The following is a 7,104-nucleotide window of genomic DNA, read 5'->3' on the forward strand; positions in this document are numbered from 1 at the left end:
ATATATATATATACATAAATAGAGGAGACCACCTATTCCTTTACTCTGCTATTTCCTCCTCTGTCATTTTACTATTTTCTAGAGTGTGATATAAGCTGGAAAAGACTAGAATAATTCTGAAGTCACAGGTGACTCTCTTACCCTTCCAAAACATGTTAAAGTTCTCAATAACTAGAACAAACATGTGAATCAAGTGTCAATAATGTAACCTATAGCACATCCATACATGTCCCAAATATCACCATCCCTAACAAGATCAGTAGGTTGCAATCTCTTAGGAACAATTGAAAAAAATATACATGGCAAATAAATTAGCATGTTCCTCATTCAAAATCCTTATCTTAAAAAGTGAAGGAAGGCTGTGGCCAGAGTAGTAGATAGTGAAATATTATTTCTGAGCTGCTTTCTATTGTAAGAAAAAAATGACAACAAAGAAATGTCTAAAATGTCTAAAACTGTTTAAAGCAAGAAAGCAATGCCTAAGTGAAGTCAGAACACTTCCCGTGGTGGTGGTGGTGTTTCAGCAGCTAGTTAGAAAGTTGAACTTTTTCTAGAATATGAGTGGCACTGAGTTTAGCTATGTGGTCTTCTAATGTCATGTAATAAAAATAACCAAATGTGTACTGTTAAATAAGATAAATGAGCAATGAAATCTACATCAAAGGTCATTCAAGAAAAACGTGTTGAATAGACAACTTGAGTTAGAGGGAGAAAATGCTCCAGGAGTAAGGACTTCAATTTGAATGTCAAAAAGCCACAAAAGTTATTAAAAAGTGGAATAAAGATATCATTAATAATAACTTATTATTTTGACTTTTCCCAGGACTCAGAAAATGAACTATTGCCATGTAAAAGATCCAAGAAAATATGCACACATTTGACTGACTTTCCACAACCTCTCCTTCAATTTTGTCATTAATACTCAATGTAGATTTGTGAGGACAAAGACTGAGCAAAGCTTCAGTGAATGGATTTGTTGGGAAGCTCTGTACTAAATAATTAAGATAGAGTTGAGGGGCAATTCATGGTGTCTTTCCTAAAGGAAAGTTGTCCATGTGGAATTTTCTAGAAGTTTCCTTCATTAAGTGACAATAATTATTCTCTGTTATGAATACATTAAATATTTTTGAATGAGGGGCAGCCTTAGAAACTGAACAGACTATTACCTCAAGTTTTTTAAAGGAGAATGATATTTCTCTGTCATACTCCAAAAATAAATACATTTTAGTCAATCAATAAAAACCATACAGTGCCCATAAAATTGCAAGAGAATAAAATGATTCTGCCAAGAACAAACAGAAAGGTGGAATGTTAAGCCTCTTTGCTGTTCTTGCTTATTCCCAGTGCTAGAAGTCTTGGCAGATATGTGTGTGAAGGGCCCTGATAAAAAACAAATGAACACACTTAACCTCTTGAGCCAGATAAGCTGTATAGAAGAGTCATGTCTGATTATGTAATGTCTAGGGGAAGCCACATAAGATGTAAGTACAAACTAGGCTGGTATCCATCAAATATTAGATTTACCAGCTTCTAGGAAATGCATTACTATCCAATTAAGTGACTATCTAAAAGGAAAACGAAAAAGATAATTCTGTTTCAGTAAGCTACTGCTTTTGGAAAGTGTATTTTATAGAAAGCAAAATTATCAAGTTAGGAAGTATTTATAAAAATAATTTAGAAGAAATGTCTCAATTTACAAGTGGGTAAACTGAGTTCCAGTAAAGGGAAGTAATTTCTGCCAGGAAAGTATGTAGAAAAGCAAAGACTTACCTGACTACTGCTGGATCTACATATACTTGGGTAAAGCTGTTTGCAAAATGTTGCAACCAGCCTTTCAGCCTTTCTGAATATCATTCCAGAATTTTTGCCACAGGAGACTTCATAATTCTTATTCACAATATAAAATATTCCCTGACATTTGCACTCAGGACATTACATGAGGAAAGCAAAGCAGATATTTCAAGTAGCAAAGATAGATAAGAAAGAGGCTAAGGTCAAATCAGAAAAGATTCAAATTTACTTGTGAACCTAAACCCAAGTTAAACCCATGCGAATTAAAGTGTGTTCTTACAATTTGAACATAGGGCTATGATCATCCTCGTTCTGTCTAACACAAAGGATATTTTGCTCAGTAGCAATATTCCTAACTAATAGCCCCAATACCAAAGAATGCCCCTTTTAGCCTTATTTTAAGCTATGTATTCCATTCTCCTATCACACTCAGTGCTACACCCTTTCTTGCCATAGAAAGCATACCTCACTCTGCCACTCACTAGCCATACAACTTTGGACAAGACATTTGATTTCTCTGAGTTTCAGTTTCCTCATGTGTAAAGAGCAGTTTCCAGAAAGAGTTAAATAAACTCAGTATGCAAAAGCACTTGATGTGTAGTAAGTGTCACATATATACAATAGTTGAACATGAGTGTTTGGGAAAACATTATTTTCTGATACCAACCTGGAATTGGTTCATGGAAAATAAAATAGAATAAAAACAGAAAATGCTCTTTTTTTATGCTCATAAGCAACTTTTAAACAACAGAGTATCATACTAATAAAAACGAATAACATAGTGTAACCTTGCCCTGTTTCATAGGCCTGGATTTATCACTAGTTAATTCCTTCTTCTTGTATAAGATTATATGTGAATTAAATATCTTACCTGGGACAGCCATGAGTGCTTTATAAACAGCATAAATATTTGTGGATATTAAGGTCATACATATATATTCATACACATAAGTGCACATATACCTATACACACATACATTAAGGATTGCCATGAGAAATCTTAGCCTAGCACTACATTTGGTTTAAACAGTGAGGTTTCTCTGTTAGTGACTATTGTTTTCAATGCATAGGAACTGATTCAAGCAAGCTTAAATAAAAAAAAAAAAAATCCATAAAAGGTTGCAACAAACAATCTAATGGAAATCCTAGGGCAACCAACAAAGCACAATAAGGACCCTAGGAACTGGAAATTTACCTGTTAAATCAGAAACCATGGTTGTTTACACTGTCTCTAAAAAAGTCTCTCTCATCTCTGTCTCTCTGCCTCCTCTCTCTCTCTCAACTCCCTTCTCTACTTTCATATGGCCCAATTTGGCTGAAACAGCCAATCAAATCAATCATTTACCCATTTTCCAACTATATCTATTTATCTTATTTCAAATTCTTGAGACAGAACAATGAGTTAACTCATGGATTGGCATCTTGGGGTATGTCTAATCAGGCATGTCTAGGGGTAGGAGAATGGAATGAAAAGTCGCTGAAGTATTTCATTCTTCTGAACAGGACTGGCTATGTTAAAAGAAGTTGGACTTAGGCAAACAACTCAATTAACATGGCATCCTTGGTGCTCTCAAAGCATGACCTTGAAGATGAAACAAACCATGAATTCATGAGTTTCTCTTTTTCCAAATGAAATGAGCCTGAAAAGCATGGCATTACACGGTTATTGGTTTAAGGCTAACTTTGACATCTAAATCATTCTCAGCATGTCAATCACATTATATCATCATCAATATCATTTTTATGCTAAAAACTTTATAAATCCAGTGAGTAGGATTCAATAGTTCATTGGTTAGTCAAACAAAGTGATTGAAGCAATCATTAAAATACTTTGTATACCTTAAATATCTTAACAAATATTTTTGATAAGAGATTGATTAGTGGATAACCTCTCCCTTTTAGAACCTAATATATGGATTCCATGGTTTGTTTGTTTGTTTTTCTGTCCTCTAGCTTTTTCCTTATGTATGGGTCAACTTTTGGAGTTTTGCATTATCTTGCTTGCACAAACAACATCCATAATAATCTCCAGTTCAGTTCCTTTAAAGTAGAATAAAAGCTTAAACAGACTTATAAGAGAAAGTGACAAAGTATGAGATTTATTTTGAAATAATTATGATCGAGGAGTAACTGGGATATAGCTGAAACAAGATTGGACATGCATGGGTAATTGTTGAAGTTGGATAATGAGGATATCATTCTAATTATATTAGATTCTAATTTTAGATATGTTTGGAATTTTCCATAAAATAAAAAAGAGGGGCACCTGGGTGGCTCAGTGGGTTAAAGCCTCTGCCTTTGGCTCAGGTCATGATCCGTATCAAGCCCCACATTGAGCCCAGCTTCAAGCTTCTCATCTGGCTCTTTGCTTGGCAGGGGGCCTGCTTCCTCTTCTCTCTGTCTGCCTCTCTGCCTACTTGTGATCTCTGTCTGTCAAATAAATAAATAAAAATCTTAAAAAAAAAAAAGAAAACGTGAAACAATCTGAATGTAGAATTTCTTAATTATTATAATTTCCCCCCATCTTTTATTTTTCTCTTATCTACACCTAATTTGACAGATTTGTTTTTTGACACCCTGCCTTTTCTAAGCCTTTCAAAGGCATTCAATCTAGATTTCACTGAAGCAACAACTAACTTTGAATTCATATTTCATCAGTTTACATAATAACTAAATCATATAATCACATCATTATATACAACTGGCATAAATAGATTTGGAACAAAACCAACTAACTTTCACTAAGTGTACAACACAAATGGTTTAAGTATCTGGGCAAACTAGACACTTCTTTTTTTTTCTTTTTTTTTTTAAAGATTTTATTATTTATTTGACAGAGAGAGATCACAAGTAGGCAGAGAGGCAGGCAGAGAGAGAGAGAGAGAGAGAGGAGGAAGCAGGCTCCCTGCTGAGCAGAGAGCCCGACGCGGGACTCAATCCCAGGACCCCGAGATCATGACCTGAGCCGAAGGCAGCGGCTTAACCCACTGAGCCACCCAGGTGCCCCCAAACTAGACACTTCTAAACACACAGACAGTTAACAGACAGTTAGTGTGCCATTGGTCACTGGGTCTTACTGTGTGTCAATTAACCTAGCAAGCTGATTAAGTGGAATTTCACTGAGAGAATCTACTGTGTTATTACTGTGATTATTATTATGTTTTCTTACATTTTTCAAACTAAAATTCTGACTTAATTAATCCTCTTCCATGATCTCAAACTTGGGCTAGTTGAAGACTTACACTTGCCACATATGACCTTCTGGAGTGTAATGGAAACAATGGGTGCAGCTATTTCAACTGCTTATATTTGGCAAACACAGAGGTTGGGGAGTGTTTCAATTCTATATTCTTATTGTCATGTTTTTCTGCTTTCTCACAACTCTGATTTAGCTTGCTCATTTAAAAAAACAGAAGTTGGGTTGTTTTACAGACATTGGCTTTGGCAAGAAACCTGATTACAATTGCTAAGATTCCTAGTAGCAATATCAAGGAATTAATTAAAATGTTGAGACCAGAGTACCTACCCAGAGAGATAAAGAATGAATGTCGTGTAGTCCCCAGCTCTAAGTTTCTGCATTTGTTGAAATACCTTCAGGAAGTAATTCAGTTATTTAACTCTGCAGGGTGACAAAAGGTGATACAATACACCATTTTTTTTCTTAATGATAAAACTGTAGGAACCAAAATTCTTTCTTTCTCTTCCTCCCTCCATGACACCTCATAAAATTGCTTCTAGAATGAACTAGTCATACTTTTGAGTTTCTTTTATGAAATTCATAGCTGCAGATGTTGGAGAGGACTGTTTTCCCTTTGTTTAACCACTTTAGTATAACTAACTCATGAACACACAGGAGCAAGGCAATCTGCTCCTCAATTTTCCATCTTGGGTATACAGCAGCAGCGTGCATCTAAGTCATGCAGAGTCCCCTCTTTAGAATGTGTGCTGTTAGCTCAGAGGTGCTAATAATCAAATTAGGCTGCAAACAAATGGCAATTTATAATGCTGAAACTAATGAAAGGTCAAGGAACTAAACTCTGCAAGGAATTTTAATTATCCAGTTCTTTTTGACTCCACAAGAACATTTTTTTAAAGGAACACTGCCACAGTATTCAACTGGTACTTTTAGTTTCATTAAAATGATTTACATAACCTATTACATAAATGGAAAATACAAACTTTCCAAGTAAAACAGGGATCTAAAATATTCTCTTCAAGTTTGGAAAGCAAGCACTGTCTTGGTTTGATGTGCAATTAGAATACCTTTTATAGAATCTTTTGATTCCCATAGCGCTGATGAATGGAGAAATACAGGACCTCCCTACAAGGAAAATCTCTAGACTGAACAGACTATAGACAGTGAAGAACTATAACAAACAAAAGGACAATAATTTTTCTGTCCTTGTTTCCTGTGCCATTTCACTTATATTTTACTCCCCCCCACTTGCCCCCCCCCCCTTTTGCTTGTGTTTCTTGATGCCATGATACTTAGGACTTGACCACAGAGTTCTGCACTGGGTACAACTCTTACTTCTGCTGCTGCTTCTTGGTCTTCAGCTTTTCCCATGCTTGCATGGCATGTGTTTTCTTGGGCTGAAGATCCAGAATCTTGTACTTCTTGCCCTTGTAGAATTTTCTGAGGTTCATCTTTCTGAGTCTGATTAATAATGGTGAGAATGCAGGCAATGGATTTGCAAACAACTTAAATCTTTGGGGAACTTGGATGCCATAATGCCTGCCAGTTTGGTGACATGCAGCTGGTACTACTCCAACTTTAGGTCATCCAGCTGTTTTAGCAGCTCCTTTTTCTTTCCAGAAAGATCTCAAATTCTAACCTTGTCAATGGCTACACAAGCCATCATCATCTGCTCTTAGAAAAACAGCTTTTTTTTACTTCTTATTTGCACTTCACTCTGTTACATGTACATCCATGCACACCACCACAACCACCACACCCACCATATCTGCAGGTCAAAATGCTCTTCTTCTTTCATGGTCTAACTTCTTTTTGGTGTGTGTTTGAGGTGGGCTTGTTTATTTATTATTTTTGTTTGTTTGGAGAGGAGTGGCAAAATCAATTAACCAAAGAAAGCTATACTATCAACTAAATGTGGAGTCTCTCATGCAAAAATAAAAACAAAAAGCTGTTATCTTTAAGCTAGAGAAAAGATTATTTCAGAGATATTGGAGATGTTAGCATCAATAGACTGTGATCACTGCTGCTCTGGAAATGCTTTTGTTACCAAGATGGTTAATTGTTCAAAAGTAATATTCACCCATGAAGCCTATTTAAAACCGAAGAATGCATCTGGG

At 35.7% G+C, this 7,104-nt stretch overlaps 1 pseudogene; it reads right to left on the bottom strand.

Moving 5' to 3' along the window:
- Positions 1-6,279: 6,279 nt before the first annotated feature.
- On the bottom strand, positions 6,280-6,650 carry LOC132007065 (large ribosomal subunit protein uL29-like; annotated as a pseudogene).
- Positions 6,651-7,104: the final 454 nt, after the last annotated feature.

This window comes from Mustela nigripes, chromosome X, assembly GCF_022355385.1.
Source record: "Mustela nigripes isolate SB6536 chromosome X, MUSNIG.SB6536, whole genome shotgun sequence".
Lineage (NCBI taxonomy): Eukaryota > Metazoa > Chordata > Mammalia > Carnivora > Mustelidae > Mustela > Mustela nigripes.